This window comes from Rattus norvegicus, chromosome 19 (genome assembly GCF_021556685.1).
Source record: "Rattus norvegicus strain SHRSP/BbbUtx chromosome 19, alternate assembly SHRSP_T2T, whole genome shotgun sequence".
Classification (NCBI taxonomy): Eukaryota; Metazoa; Chordata; class Mammalia; order Rodentia; family Muridae; genus Rattus; species Rattus norvegicus.
In genome coordinates, this window is record NC_141552.1 from 47,082,022 (window position 1) to 47,098,833 (window position 16,812).

The 16,812-nt window shown below is 40.2% G+C and overlaps 1 non-coding gene across 1 annotated transcript; it reads right to left on the reverse strand.

Annotated features, from left to right (window-relative positions):
* Positions 1–16,473: 16,473 nt before the first annotated feature.
* Trnah-gug11 (transfer RNA histidine (anticodon GUG) 11) lies at positions 16,474–16,545 on the reverse strand. Its single transcript has one exon. It is a non-coding gene; the product is annotated as a tRNA-His (tRNA).
* Between the last annotated feature and the right edge of the window lie 267 nt (positions 16,546–16,812).

Below are 16,812 nucleotides of genomic sequence, written 5' to 3' on the forward strand. Positions count from 1 at the left end.
GAGGTGTTTCTTTTCTGGTCCAATCTATTTGGAGTTCTGTAGGCTTCTTGTATGTCTATGGGTATCTCTTTTTTTAGGTTAGGGAAGTTTTCTTCTATGATTTTGTTGAAGATATTTACTGGTCCTTTGAGCTGGGAGTCTTCACTCTCTTCTATACCTATTATCCTTAGGTTTGATCTTCTCATTGAGTCCTGGATTTCCTGTATGTTTTGGACCAGTAGCTTTTTCCGCTTTACATTATCTTTGACAGTTGAGTCAATGATTTCTATGGAATCTTCTGCTCCTGAGATTCTCTCTTCCATCTCTTGTATTCTGTTGGTGAAGCTTGTATCTACAGCTCCTTGTCTCTTCTTTTGGTTTTCTATATCCAGGGTTGTTTCCATGTGTTCTTTCTTGATTGCTTCTATTTCCATTTTTAATTCCTTCAACTGTTTGATTGTGTTTTCCTGGAATTCTTTCAGGGATTTTTGTGATTCCTCTCTGTAGGCTTCTACTTGTTTATTAATGTTTTCCTGTGTTTCCCTAAGTGTGTTCATGTCTTTCTTGAAGTCCTCCAGCATCATGATCAAATATGATTTTGAAACTAGATCTTGCTTTTCTGGTGTGTTTGGATATTCCATGTTTGTTTTGGTGGGAGAATTGGGCTCCGATGATGGCATGTAGTCTTGGTTTCTGTTGCTTGGGTTCCTGCGCTTGCCTCTCGCCATCAGATTATCTCTAGTGTTACTTTGTTCTGCTATTTCTGACAGTGGCTAGACTGTCCTATAAGCCTGTGTGTCAGGAGTGCTGTAGACCTGTTTTCCTCTCTTTCAGTCAGTTATGGGGACAGAGTGTTCTGCTTTCGGGTGTGTAGTTTTTCCTCTCTATAGGTCTTCAGCTGTTCCTGTGGGCCTGTGTCTTGAGTTCACCAGGCAGCTTTCTTGCAGCAGAAAATTTGGTCTTACCTGTGGTCCTGAGGCTCAAGTACGCTCGTGGGGTGCTGCCCAGGGGCTCTCTGCAGCGGCAGCAACCAGGAAGACCTGTGCCGCCCCTTCCGGGAGCTTCAGTGCACCAGGGTTCCAGATGGTCTTTGGCTTTTTCCTCTGGCGTCCGAGATGTGTGTGCAGGGAGCAGTCTCTTCTGGTTTCCCAGGCTTGTCTGCCCCTCTGAAGGTTTAGCTCTCCCTCCCACGGGGTTTGGGTGCAGAGAACTGTTTATCCGGTCTGTTTCTTTCAGGTTCCGGTGGTGTCTCAGGCCGGTGTCCTGCCGCTCCTGGGCCCTCCCCCACGGGAGCCCAGAGGCCTTATACAGTTTCCTCTTGGGCCAGGGATGTGGGCAGGGGTGAGCAGTGTTGGTGGTCTCTTCCGCTCTGCAGCCTCAGGAGTGCCCACCTGACCAGGCGGTTGGGTCTCTCTCTCACCGGGTCTGGGAGCAGAGAGCTGCTGCGGGCCGGGATCCGCGGGTGTGGGACTTCCGGTAAACACAGAACGTGCCCGGTCTTAGAGAAATTCTGCTTCCGTGTGTCCCAAGCTCACCAGGCAGCTTTCTTGCAGCAGAAAATTTGGTATTACCTGTGGTCCCGAGGCTCAGGTTCGCTCGTGGGGTGCTGCCCAGGGGCTCTCTGCAGCGGCAGCAACCAGGAAGACCTGTGCCGCCCCTTCCGGGAACTTCAGTGCACCAGGGTTCCAGATGGTCTTTGGCTTTTTCCTCTGGCGTCCGAGATGTGTGTGCAGGGAGCAGTCTCTTCTGGTTTCCCAGGCTTGTCTGCCTCTCTGAAGGTTTAGCTCTCCCTCCCACGGGATTTGGGTGCAGAGAACTGTTTATCCGGTCTGTTTCTTTCAGGTTCCGGCGGTGTTTCAGGCCGGTGTCCTGCCCGTCCTGGGCCCTCACCCACGGGAGCCCAGAGGCCTTATACAGTTTCCTCTTGGGCCAGGGATGTGGGCAGGGGTGAGCAGTGTTGGTGGTCTCTTCCGCTCTGCAGCCTCAGGAGTGCCCACCTGACCAGGCGGTTGGGTCTCTCTCTCACTGGGTCTGGGAGCAGAGAGCTGCTGCGGGCCGGGATCCGCGGGTGTGGGTCTTCCGGTAAACACAGAACGTGCCCGGTCTTAGAGAAATTCTGCTTCCGTGTGTCCCAAGCTCACCAGGCAGCTTTCTTGCAGCAGAAAATTTGGTCTTACCTGTGGTCCCGAGGCTCAGGTTCGCTCGTGGGGTGCTGCCCAGGGGCTCTCTGCAGCGGCAGCAACCAGTGATTGATTGTTTTTATGTTCTTGCCGAACAAGTCAAACTGACTTAATGTAATTTATGTGCCTGGTTTCTGTACCTATGAGAGTTTTGAAATAGTGCTGAAAGAATTCTGCAAAGTTATACATATGCCTCTGTTTGCATCACAAATGCTACATAGAGACAAAACTTGGCTTTATCTGTATTTAGATACACGCATATCTGACATTGAAATCTCAGCTGGCTAATTTACAATTAATAATACTTCTAATAAAACTAAAACACCAACCACTAGTGATGATTGTCTTGATCATTTCTTGCTTGCCCATAGTAAAATGGTCAACTTCCCCCTTCAGTTATGTGGAATATTTCATATTATCTGAAGCCATGAACACATTTTTAAAATTTTTATTTATTTTTTTTATCATGAGCAGGTCAACAGAAGTCAGAGATGTGGTATTCCTAGGAGCGGAAGTTACAGGTGCTTGGTGGTGGGTTACCTGATGTTTGTGCTGGAAGTCACATCTGGGTCCTATGGAAGAGCACTATGTGTTCTTTACCACTGATCTATTTTCTAGCCCTTAGATTAACAGGTTTTTCATGGGTTAACTCTGTGAGTTTATTTAATACACTACTTTGATTATTTCTTCTGATGCTCACATGCTCCATATTCCTTATTATTTCATTATCTAGCCCGGGTTAACCTTGAACTTGTAACATTTCTCTTGCCTCACCTTCTCAGTTGTCAGATCATAGATGAGCCACTACAAACCACTTTTTTTCTTTAATTTTGTTAATGTCTTGTCCTATGAATGCTGAGATGATCTTAGCTATGTCACAATTCTGATTCCTGGATATCCTCATAAAAAATCAAATAGCTTAGTAAAATGTTCCAAATCTTTTATCCAGTTCAACTTGTAAAACTGCAATTCCTATGACAATTGTGTTCTGTACTGTCTAGTAGGCATCTAAATCCTGAGATTTATTTCCAAATCTAAGTTGATCTCCACAAACATTGCACACACCATGCCAGTATATCGATCAATTGGTTGGGATAGCCACCTTTTGGAAGAAACACTCTAGCCAAATGTCTCAGAGCCTGTCTTGATGCCTCTTTCCTCAGAAGCAAACAACTTTAAACTTAACCACAGATCCAGCATCTGATTCCTTAGCACCACACTAGGTTAAGAGATACTGAGCACATTCATTGGCCATCATCCTTTCTGTATTTTGTGAGGTTTGTTTAATGTACTATACTCTGTTTTTCCTTCCTTCCAAACAAAATCTCCAAATTACCCAAGTGATCCTTTCAAATCAAATGCCATACCATGGCCATCCTTCTGTAGACACTTCCTGTTGCTCTCCATTCATTCAAATTAGAATTGAAAACCTTAAACATGGCCTATAGGTTGCTACACAGTGTATGTGGTGCGTCTGCCTCTGATCCCACCTCTGCTCTTCTCTAAATGCACTTTACTTCCTCCTATCTAGTCTTCCTTAGAATTCCAAGCCTGCTTTTGCCTCAAGAACTTTTCCTTTGGCATTTTCCATGTTTCCTTCTTCTATTAGCCTGGTTAACAATTTGTTTATCATACTGGTCTCAAATCAAATTACCACTTCCTCAAAGAAGATAAACATGGATGCGATCATTCATCTGAAATAGTACACCTTTGTTTATTTCACTGTTATTTTTTTGTCAAACACTTCATCAGGTGATATATTTCCTTTTGTTGTTTTTAAATATGGCTCCCTTCCACACTAGAATATCAACTCTGAAATCAGGTATGTGTTTTTAACATTAATGTTATATTTTTTGGGTGTCAAAGCATTCCTATTACATGGTAGGAATTCAATAAATACTTACAGACTGAATGAACACCCAGATAGGGTTATGTTAAGATTCTCGTGTGCCATGCTCTGTCAACAAGACTTAGTTAACAAACTTGGATTTTTCTCTGGACAAGCCTTCTTTCAAAATGGTTGGTACTTCTTTTTTCTTCTTTTATCCTTTTGTGGTGCATGAATTCCCACACTGCTCCAATGGTTCTGACACATTGTCCCTCTAGACATTAACTTTTCATTTAACCTATATGATAAATTATCTGACAGAAGCCATTTTAAGGAGGAAGGATGCAGGTTGGCTCAGACACTCAATGATATTTCAATCTGTTGTGACAAGAAAGGCATGGTGGTGAGACTGCCTCTGTGGTGCTAGATAGGAATTGTTTATATGTCTTCACATGAAATAGGCCAGAATAGAGAGAACCTAGGCATGAACCAGAAGTGGATAATAACTATAGAGTGCTCTGCTATGACCAAGTTCCACCAGTCAGAACCCATCACTTGAGAGCTCCACAAACCCTAAATCATATTAGCATCCTGGGAAACAAGGATTTAAACATAGAAATACTCAGATCATAACACATAACCTGTATTCAGTCAAGCAACAGTTTTGTCTTGGTGGCTTAGAAATCATTTGGTCTTAAAGTAAGTTTCCCCAGCTATGCCCTGATCCACTTCAATTTCATTTTAACTATTGCTCATGATGCCCATTACTCTTCCTTTATCTAAACACCACACATGTCTTATTCTTTTAAATTCTGTTAGTTGTCTCATGCGTTACTTATATTTGGGTAATATCCTTAGGTTTTCAGAAATTCTAACTCAGAATTTCGTTAGTTTTTGTTGACCACCATCTGATGAGAATATTGTTCTTTATCTTTAAAATTACAACAAACAGAAAAGGTTCAATCTATGTTTTTGCTTAAGAGTTGGTTTATTTTAAGGAACATGAACAATTGCTTACATGTTGTATTGATATTACTTATGCCAATTACTATATTCCATATCAGATATATTCTAAAGTTTCTAAACATGAGTCAAAAGTTTTATTTTTATATAAGAGGAGATTGAATTTTGGCAAGTGTAAATAAATTTTGCCAAATCATTCAAATAGAAATATAAGTAAAAGACTTCCATGTTATGAAATCCAGGCACATCAAACTCAAGGCATGTTTCCCCACCAGAGGTAGAAATTTGACCATATTCTCCTGAATGTGGTAGGCACTACCACTGTGCCAACACTACAGATTCATTGATCTCCTTTTGCTACTTAGCTTTACTTTCTTCCATATCCTGAGTATACATCAACCCTGGTGTGTGTGTTTGTGTGTGTGTGTGTGTGTGTGTGTGTGTGTGTGTGTGTGAGAGAGAGAGAGAGAGAGAGAGAGAGAGAGAGAGAGAGAGAGAGAGAGAGAGAAGACAGACAAAACAAAAAAGACAGATAAGGCAGACAAGACTGACAGAAAGGCAGGCAGGCAGACAGACTGACAGAAAAAGATTCCCTAACATGTGACAAGAAATGTATGGCGATTCCTATTGATTTAGAGTATTTTCTTTATACTCCAAATCAACCAAACTCTGGCATACAATAAAGTATGCATGTTTAATTTAAACCTATTTCTGCTAGGTGTTGAAAGGTGTTATACCTAGCAAAGTTGTTCATAAGGGATGATTTGTTTGTTATGTAGCAATACTTGGATATATTTTTGGAGTCAACTAAGGAATACCACCTCTTATTAGTACCATAAGTATTTTAATAAATACAAAAGTGATACAGAAAACCTTGTAACAAACACAATTTTCTACTACAAAAACTTATTTGATCAGAAATGTCACGAGGACTAAAGATGAAAAACCCTGGACTAGGACAACATGGTTACTCAGAAAGCCATTCTAACAAGTATAACTCAAGAAATTTAACCTTTGTACTCACATCTACTATCATTCCCAATCACCCAAAATATATCCACAAGATGGGTATAACACACTCTTGATAACACGGCAACTTCTCAACACATGTTATTATTTCTTCTTCTAATACCCTTGTTTAGGCCCCACCATCTCTGTTTCTCTCCTGTACCCACAGACGACTGTGAGAATTAAATAAGGTAAAGTTATGCAACCCACTTTCTGCATGGCAAATACTCCAGACATGCTTGTTATTCCTACTATTAATAATGTATTGTTTTTCTATCTTCACAAATTTAGCTTCCATTTTACTTTAAAGAACATGCTTTTATCTTCTACTAAGGGAGAGAGAGAGAGAGAGAGAGGGAGAGAGAGGGAGAGAGAGAGAGAGAGAGAGAGAGAGAGAGAGAGAGAGAGAGAACCTGCTGCATCAGCCTGAAGAAAGAAAGAAAGGAAGGAAGGAAGGAAGAAAGAAAGAAGGAAAGAAAGAAAGAAAGAAAGAAAGAAAGAAAGAAAGAAAGAAAGAAAGAGAGAAAGAAAGAATTAAGAAAGAATTTTGGTGGCTTGTTAGAGTGTTCTTTCTTCTTTCATACTGCACCATGTCTGCTCTGCAAACTGAGCATCTGTGATCGCTTTACACTTTCTCTGATCCTTTCTGTGAAAGAGCAGATTGATGTTTTAAGCTTATCCTGTTGACATTTTCAGTTCCTAGGAAGTAAGACATTTGTTTTGCTGCAAGCTATGTCCTTGTGGGTAGCTCTATCCCAATGGCACCCATCCTTTTGAGAATTCAATGATCCCCCAAATAAACCCAAGTCCATCTGCTAAAAGACCTAAAAGGAATCAAAAGTGTGATTTAAGCAAATGGAGACTTTTGGTCTCATGATTCTCTCTGGATTTTACTTCTATTTGGTTTTCACAAAACTCTGAATTTGCCAGGGAACAAATTCTGCCTTCTGCAGGAGGACGTATGTGTTCTCAATAGTTTGAGAAACCAGAGGGAGAAAGTGTTGAGCAAAGAAGGTAATGATAATGGATGCAGGAGAATGAACTTCTGTGGAAGAGTATTTCAGCCAAATAGATCCTAAATCTTGTTTCCAATATTAGACTTGTACAATATGGAAAATCATGTTTTCCATGCGGCAAAGCTTGTTGGTAGAGGAATGGTTTTGCCCAACCAGAGAGTCCCTAGTTTCATCTGTTGTTTAGTCTTGGACTTACTGTGCTTTAATTAGTTTCTTCATTCATAGAAAAAGAATATGTTCACAAGGGGATTCTGAGAACTGAGACTTCTACCTGACAGGACTTGACAGAGATTATCCAACACATACTATTGCTATTGTACTTTTAACAGTCTTCTCTGGTGATGACCATCTCTCTCCCTTCTGGAAAGCCTGACATATGTGCAATAACAATGAAATTTTTCCAAGTTTTATTTTTAATTTTGAGACGACGATAGGTTCATAAAACATTCAGTTTTACAAATTTATAATGCAGTGTCATCCAATAGAAATGTTTCTCAGTTTCTTATAATGGTAGCATCATGCAAAACTATATCATAATATCACAACTGTAATGGCATTGATACAGTCACCACAGTGCTCCTTGGTTGGCTCTTTGATGGTATCTCTCATGGTCTTCCCATCCTCCCTCTCCTTAAACTCTACAACCACTAATGTATTATTCATGTCTTTCCACAAATACAGTCACATTAGTTTTGGTTTCTATCAGTAGGTTGGTCTTTGTGAGTATTGGGTGGTATTTCATTGTATGGATATACTACAGTCTTTAAATGAGTCAGTCTTTGGTTACATAATGTTTGGTCTACCACTAGTGAAGCTACTAAAAAAATTCTTATATGGTAGCAGTAATAAAGTTACTATGAGTATTGTCTGCTCAGTTTTTAGTAAACTGTGAATCATTTCCCAGATTGGTTGTACCATTATAGAGTCCCACCAGCAATATTAAGTAATCCATTCATTCTCATCCCTTATCCCTTGTCTGCACTTCGTGTGGTCACTACTACTTGCTTTATTCAGCATAACTTATATAAAATACATATGCATTCAAAACATACGACACACACACAAACTGAAATAACTAACATATCCATCATGGTACATGGTAACCATGTGTGCTGATAATATTTAAGATCTACCTTCTTAGCAAATGTCAAGTGTGTACATATTACTTCCAACTTCAGATCAAAACTTTTCTCTTTTCTGTTGTTGAGATCATCTTTTATGATTCCATGTGTAAGTAAGATTACGTAGTATTTGTCTGGGTTCAGCAACTTTCACCTAGTACAATGTCATCCAGGCCAACCCATGTAGTATATGACAGAATTTCCTTTTTTATAGCTGAATATTTTTCATAATGATATGTGACATGTATGTGTGCATGTGTGCATACATTAAAAGTTGTATACTCACTTGTATCTCTCAAGGGCTATTATACAGTGCTGTATTGCACATGGGAGTGTGGGTAATTTTTGGGACAGTGCTTTCACCGCTTTGCTATATACTTGGTGTTAGGACCTCTAGATAACAGGATGCTTCTAGTTTTAGTCTTCAAGGCAGCTTCTTGGTGCATTCTGTAAGAGCTATACCAATTAACAGTCATACATTAATATGCTGGTATATACTTTTTTCTAAACCCTCTCTAACACTTACTGTTTTGGCTTGATGAGAGGCATCTGTAAGATAAAATGCACTAGCTCTTGGCCAGTACAGATATTCTTGAAAGATTCTAAGAACTTCAAAAGCCTATATTTAAAATTCTTGTATATTCTTATTAACTATAATTTCCTCTTTTATTATAGATATCTGATACAAAGTAGAGGAAGGTTGAGTGTGACTTTTAAACTACCTTTTGTACAAAGATTTAAAGAGCAAAATGATTTTACTTTAGGTTCTTTATGCTTCAATCCCAAAACAAGTCCTAAGCTTTCATTAGGTAAAACATGTTGAATTTTTTATGGTTCTATGACTTCGTATTGTAAAGTACACACTTTGATCGAAGCATAAGAAAAGTATATATATATATGTGTGTGTGTGTGTGTGTGTGTGTGTATCTTTACATGGGTATAATTATGAAAGAATAAACATAATTAATAAGAAATATTTGCTCTTAAATTTAATATTTATAGACTACAAAATGAACAAGGACTCAGAAATCACAAGCTGTAGCTGGGTGCTTCCTGTGTTTAAAACAAGTTCCTGTTGACTCTTGAGGGTTAACAAAGCCCAGTATAGATTGAGAAGTCATAATAGGAAATGAGAATACTTGGTTTTCCATTGAAACTGATTAAAGCTGAATTCTGTGTGTGTCAGAAAGAACACGCCTCTGTCAGTCAGTCTAGGACTAAGACTCTATTGTGAAATGCAAGGTAAATGGTGGCTCAAAAGTCATTTACATTTTGCTACCACTGCTAGCTCAGATTTGAAAGTAGGTGAAACAGGAGGAGAAAGGTACAGGAGAAGCCACAGATACATAGATGTAGTTTTCAAAAGGCATAGAAAGAGAAAGGAAGATAACAGAAGTCATTAAAATCAAAACGGTTTCTCAAGTAAAGAAGAAATTAGAAAGTTAAGAGTATAATAATGAAATTTAAAGCTACATAATCACCAAAAGCAAAGTATGTTATAGATCACTGCTACTGTACTACTATTGAATTCCTTCATTTGAATAGCCCTCAGAAATTCTGTATGACAGGTGCTATTAACAGGCAGGGTGAATAAAACATTAAGGTAAAAAGAATGAAAGGACTATAACACAGTAAAGACATCAATAGCACATTATGAAGACATCATTTTACCAGGAGTAAAAAAGTAAGTAAACATTAATGACCCAATGAAAGCAACTTAAGAGAGCATGTGTGCACACAGACACACACACACACACACACACACACACACACACACACACACACACACACATATGCAAACATGACCATCTTTAAAAACTAACATCACTTCCTTGAAAAGATTACCTAGGAGTTTTTAGAGGATCATTTTCCTAGTGATGAAATCCACCTTACATAGGATGTTTCAGGAGATCCAGGTAGCAAATGTTGAGGAGCCAGTGATTTTCTTTTTTTTTTTTTTATTAACTTGAGTATTTCTTATATACATTTCAAGTGTTATTCCTTTTTCCGGTTTCCGGGCAAACATCCCCCTCCCCCCTCCCCTTCCTTATGGGTGTTCCCCTCCCAACCCTCCCCCCATTGCCGCCCCTCCCCCCATAGTCTAGTTCACTGGGGGTTCAGTCTTAGCAGGACCCAGGGCTTCCCCTTCCACTGGTGCTCTTACTAGGATATTCATTGCTACCTATGGGGTCAGAGTCCAGGGTCAGTCCATGTATAGTCTTTAGGTAGTGGCTTAGTCCCTGGAAGCTCTGGTTGCTTGACATTGTTGTACTTTTGGGGTCTCCAGCCCCTTCAAGCTCTTCCAGTTCTTTCTCTGATTCCTTCAACGGGGGACCTATTCTCAGTTCAGTGGTTTGCTGCTGGCATTCGCCTCTGTATTTGCTGTATTCTGGCTGTGTCTCTCAGGAGCGATCTACATCCGGCTCCTGTCGGTCTGCACTTCTTTGCTTCATCCATCTTGTCTAATTGGGTGGCTGTATATGTATGGGCCACATGTGGGGCAGGCTCCGGATGGGTGTTCCTTCAGTCTCTGTTTTAATCTTTGCCTCTCCCTTCCCTGCCAAGGGTATTCTTTTTCCTCATTTAAAGAAGGAGTGAAGCATTCACATTTTGATCATCCGTCTTGAGTTTCGTTTGTTCTAGGCATCTAGGGTAATTCAAGCATTTGGGCAAAAAGCCACTTATCAATGAGTGCATACCATGTATGTCTTTCTGTGATTGGGTTAGCTCACTCAGGATGATATTTTCCAGTTCCAAACATTTGCCTACGAATTTCATAAACTCGTTGTTTTTGATAGCTGAGTAATATTCCATTGTGTAGATGTACCACATTTTCTGTATCCATTCCTCTGTTGAAGGGCATCTGGGTTCTTTCCATTTTCTGGCTATTATAAATAAGGCTGCGATGAACATAATGGAGCACGTGTCTCTTTTATATGTTGAGGCATCTTTTGGTTATATGCCCAAGAGAGGTATAGCTGGATCCTCAGGCAGTTCAATGCCAATTTTATGAGGAACCTCCAGACTGATTTCCAGAATGGTTTTACCAGTCTGCAATCCCACCAACAATGGAGGAGTGTTCCTCTTTCTCCACAACCTCGCCAGCATCTGCTGTCACCTGAGTTTTTGATCTTAGCCATTCTCACTGGTGTGAGGTGAAATCTCAGGGTTGTTTTGATTTGCATTTCCCTTATGACTAAAGATGTTGAACATTTCTTTAGGTGTTTCTCAGCCATTCGGCATTCCTCAGCTGTGAATTCTTTGTTTAGCTCTGAACCCCATTTTTTTTCCTTTTTTCGGAGCTGGGGACCGAACCCAGGGCCTTGCGCTTGCTAGGCAAGTGCTCTACCACTGAGCCAAATCTCCAACCCTGAACCCCATTTTTTAATAGGGTTATTTGTTTCCCTGCGGTCTAACTTCTTGACTTCTTTGTATATTTTGGATATAAGGCCTCTATCTGTTGTAGGATTGGTAAAGATCTTTTCCCAATCTGTTGGTTGCTGTTTTGTCCTAACCACCGTGTCCTTTGCCTTACAGAAGCTTTGCAGTTTTATGAGATCCCATTTGTCGATTCTTGATCTTAGAGCATAAGCCATTGGTGTTTTGTTCAGGAAATTTTTTCCAGTGCCCATGTGTTCCAGATGCTTCCCTAGTTTTTCTTCTATTAGTTTGAGTGTGTCTGCTTTGATGTGGAGGTCCTTGATCCACTTGGACTTAAGCTTTGTACAGGGTGATAAGGATGGATCGATCTGCATTCTTCTACATGTTGCCTTCCAGTTGAACCAGCACCATTTGCTGAAAATGCTATCTTTTTTCCATTGGATGGTTTTGGCTCCTTTGTCAAAAATCAAGTGACCATAGGTGTGTGGGTTCATTTCTGGGTCTTCAATTCTATTCCATTGGTCTATCTGTCTGTCTCTGTACCAATACCATGCAGTTTTTATCACTATTGCTCTGTAATACTGCTTGAGTTCAGGGATAGTGATTCCCCCTGAAGTCCTTTTATTGTTGAGGATAGCTTTAGCTATCCTGGGTTTTTTGTTATTCCAGATGAATTTGCAAATTGTTCTGTCTAACTCTTTGAAGAATTGGATTGGTATTTTGATGGGGATTGCATTGAATCTGTAGATTGCTTTTGGTAAAATGGCCATTTTTACTATATTAATCCTGCCAATCCATGAGCATGAGAGATCTTTCCATCTTCTGAGGTCTTCTTCAATTTCTTTCCTCAGTGTCTTGAAGTTCTTATTGTACAGATCTTTTACTTGCTTGGTTAAAGTCACACCGAGGTACTTTATATTATTTGGGTCTATTATGAAGGGTGTCGTTTCTCTAATTTCTTTCTCGGCTTGTTTCTCTTTGGTATAGAGGAAGGCAACTGATTTATTTGAGTTAATTTTATACCCAGCCACTTTGCTGAAGTTGTTTATCAGCTTTAGTAGTTCTCTGGTGGAACTTTTGGGATCACTTATATATACTATCATGTCATCTGCAAATAGTGATATTTTGACTTCTTCTTTTCTGATCTGTATCCCCTTGATCTCCTTTTGTTGTCTGATTGCTCTGGCTAGAACTTCAAGAACTATATTGAATAAGTAGGGAGAGAGTGGGCAGCCTTGTCTAGTCCCTGATTTTAGTGGGATTGCTTCAAGTTTCTCTCCATTTAGTTTAATGTTAGCAACTGGTTTGCTGTATATGGCTTTTATTATGTTTAGGTATGGGCCTTGAATTCCTATTCTTTCCAGGACTTTTATCATGAAGGGGTGTTGAATTTTGTCAAATGCTTTCTCAGCATCTAATGAAATGATCATGTGGTTCTGTTCTTTCAGTTTGTTTATATAATGGATCACGTTGATGGTTTTCCTTATATTAAACCATCCCTGCATGCCTGGGATGAAGCCTACTTGATCATGGTGGATGATTGTTTTGATGTGCTCTTGGATTCGGTTTGCCAGAATTTTATTGAGTATTTTTGCGTCGATAGTCATAAGGGAAATTGGTCTGAAGTTCTCTTTCTTTGTTGTGTCTTTGTGTGGTTTAGGTATAAGAGTAATTGTGGCTTCGTAGAAGGAATTCGGTAGTGCTCCATCTGTTTCAATTTTGTGGAAGAGTTTGGATAATATTGGTATGAGGTCTTCTATGAAGGTTTGATAGAATTCTGCACTAAACCCATCTGGACCTGGGCTCTTTTTGGTTGGGAGACCTTTAATGACTGCTTCTATTTCTTTAGGAGTTATGGGGTTGTTTAACTGGTTTATCTGTTCCTGATTTAACTTCGATACCTGGTATCTGTCTAGGAAATTGTCCATTTCCTGCAGATTTTCAAGTTTTGTTGAATATAGGTTTTTATAGTAAGATCTGATGATTTTTTGAAATTCCTCTGAATCTGTTGTTATGTCTCCCTTTTCATTTCTGATTTTGTTAATTTGGACGCACTCTCTGTGTCCTCTCATTAGTCTGGCTAAGGGTTTATCTATCTTGTTGATTTTCTCAAAGAACCAACTTTTGGTTCTGTTGATTCTTTCTGTGGTCCTTTTTGTTTCTACTTGGTTGATTTCAGCTCTGAGTTTGATTATTTCCTGCCTTCTACTCCTCCTGGGTGTATTTGCTTCTTTTTGTTCTAGAGCTTTTAGGTGTGCTGTCAAGCTGCTGACATATGCTCTTTCCTGTTTCTTTCTGCAGGCACTCAGCGCTATGAGTTTTCCTCTTAGCACAGCTTTCATTGTGTCCCATAAGTTTGGGTATGTTGTATCTTCATTTTCATTAAATTCTAAAAAGTTTTTAATTTCTTTCTTTATTTCTTCCTTGACCAGGTTATCATTGAGTAGAGCATTGTTCAATTTCCACGTATATGTGGGCATTCTTCCCTTATTGTTATTGAATTCCAGTTTTAGGCCGTGGTGGTCCGATAGCACGCATGGGATTATTTCTATCTTTCTGTACCTGTTGAGGCCCGTTTTTTGACCAATTATATGGTCAATTTTGGAGAAAGTACCATGAGGAGCTGAGAAGAAGGTATATCCTTTTGCTTTAGGATAGAATGTTCTATAAATATCCGTTAAGTCCATTTGGCTCATGACTTCTCTTAGTCTGTCGACATCACTGTTTAATTTCTGTTTCCATGATCTGTCCATTGATGAGAGTGGGGTGTTGAAATCTCCCACTATTTTTGTGTGAGGTGCAATGTGTGTTTTGAGCTTTAGTAAGGTTTCTTTTACGTATGTAGGTGCCCTTGTATTTGGGGCATAGATATTTAGGATTGAGAGTTCATCTTGGTGGATTTTTCCTTTGATGAATATGAAGTGTCCTTCTTTATCTTTTTTGATGACTTTTAGTTGGAAATTGATTTTATTTGATATTAGAATGGCTACTCCAGCTTGCTTCTTCTGACCATTTGCTTGGAAAGTTGTTTTCCAGCCTTTCACTCTGAGGTAGTGTCTGTCTTTGTCTCTGAGGTGTGTTTCCTGTAGGCAGCAGAATGCAGGGTCCTCGTTGCGTATCCAGTTTGTTAATCTATGTCTTTTTATTGGGGAGTTGAGGCCATTGATATTGAGAGTTATTAAGGAATAGTGATTATTGCTTCCCGTTATATTCATATTTGGATGTGAGGTTATGTTTGTGTGCTTTCATTCTCTTTGTTTTGTTGCCAAGAAGATTAGTTTCTTGCTTCTTCTAGGGTATAGCTTGCCTCCTTATGTTGGGCTTTACCATTTATTATCCTTTGTAGTGCTGGATTTGTAGAAAGATATTGTGTAAATTTGGTTTTGTCATGGAATATCTTGGTTTCTCCATCAATGTTAATTGAGAGTTTTGCTGGATACAGTAACCTGGGCTGGCATTTGTGTTCTCTTAGGGTCTGTATGACATCAGTCCAGCATCTTCTGGCCTTCATAGTTTCTGGCGAGAAGTCTGGTGTGATTCTGATAGGTCTCCCTTTATATGTTACTTGACCTTTTTCCCTTACTGCTTTTAATATTCTTTCTTTATTTTGTGCGTTTGGTGTTTGACAATTATGTGACGGGAGGTGTTTCTTTTCTGGTCCAATCTATTTGGAGTTCTGTAGGCTTCTTGTATGTCTATGGGTATCTCTTTTTTTAGGTTAGGGAAGTTTTCTTCTATGATTTTGTTGAAGATATTTACTGGTCCTTTGAGCTGGGAGTCTTCACTCTCTTCTATACCTATTATCCTTAGGTTTGATCTTCTCATTGAGTCCTGGATTTCCTGTATGTTTTGGACCAGTAGCTTTTTCCGCTTTACATTATCTTTGACATTTGAGTCAATAATTTCTATGGAATCTTCTGCTCCTGAGATTCTCTCTTCCATCTCTTGTATTCCGTTGTTGAAGCTTGTATCTACAGCTCCTTGTCTCTTCTTTTGGTTTTCTATATCCAGGGTTGTCCATGTGTTCTTTCTTGATTGCTTCTATTTCCATTTTTAATTCCTTCAACTGTTTGATTGTGTTTTCCTGGAATTCTTTCAGGGATTTTTGTGTCTCCTCTCTATGGGCTTCTACTTGTTTATTTATGTTTTCCTGGAATTCTTTCAGGGATTTTTGCGATTCTTTCAGGCATTTTTGCGATTCCTCTCTGTAGGCTTCTACTTGTTCTCTAAGGGAGTTCTTCACGTCTTTCTTGAAGTCCTCCAGCATCATGATCAAAAATGATTTTGAAACTAGATCTTGCTTTTCTGGTGTGTTTGGATATTCCATGTTTGTTTTGGTGGGAGAATTGGGCTCCGATGGTGCCATGTAGTCTTGGTTTCTGTTGCTTGGGTTCCTACGCTTGCCTCTCGCCATCAGATTATCTCTATTGTTACTTTGTTCTGCTATTTCTGACAGTGGCTAGACTGTCCTATAAGCCTGTGTGTCAGGAGTGCTGTAGACCTGTTTTCCTCTCTTTCAGTCAGTTATGGGGACAGAGTGTTCTGCTTTCGGGCGTGTAGTTTTTCCTCTCCACAGGTCTTCAGCTGTTCCTGTGGGCCTGTGTCTTGAGTTCACCAGGCAGCTTTCTTGCAGCAGAAAAATTGGTCTTACCTGTGGTCCCGGGGCTCAAGTTCGCTCGTGGGGTGCTGCCCAGGGGCTCTCTGCAGCGGCAGCAACCAGGAAGACCTGTGCCGCCCCTTCCGGGAGCTTCAGTGCACCAGGGTTCCAGATGGTCTTTGGCTCTTTCCTCTGGCGTCCGAGATGTGTGTGCAGAGAGCAGTCTCTTCTGGTTTCCCAGGCTTGTCTGCCTCTCTGAAAGTTCAGCTCTCCCTCCCACGGGATTTGGGTGCAGAGAACTGTTTATCCGGTCTGTTTCCTTCAGGTTCTGGTGGTGTCTCAGGCAGGGGTCCTGCCGCTCCTGGGCCCTCCCCCACGGGAGCCCCTAAGAAGAACGACGTGCCGTGACTCGGATTCGAACCGAGGTTGCTGCGGCCACAACGCAGAGTACTAACCACTATACGATCACGGCGAGCCACGCGCCCGGCGTGATTTTCAATATAATGCCTCAGTCTAGGAAGTAGGGCTACAGACCACCTCGTGTAAGGTCTCAAATGCTTTTTCTTCTTGCTTTTTAAATTTTTATTTGTATTGTTCTTTGACAGCTCCATAGATGTCTAGAATGTATTTCTGTCCCATTCATTCACTATAACTCTGTCTTATCATACCTTCTACTCACCCTGATAGTCTTCTGCCTCATGGCAAGACCCGCTCCCGCTCTGTGTGTCCATTGTGTTTA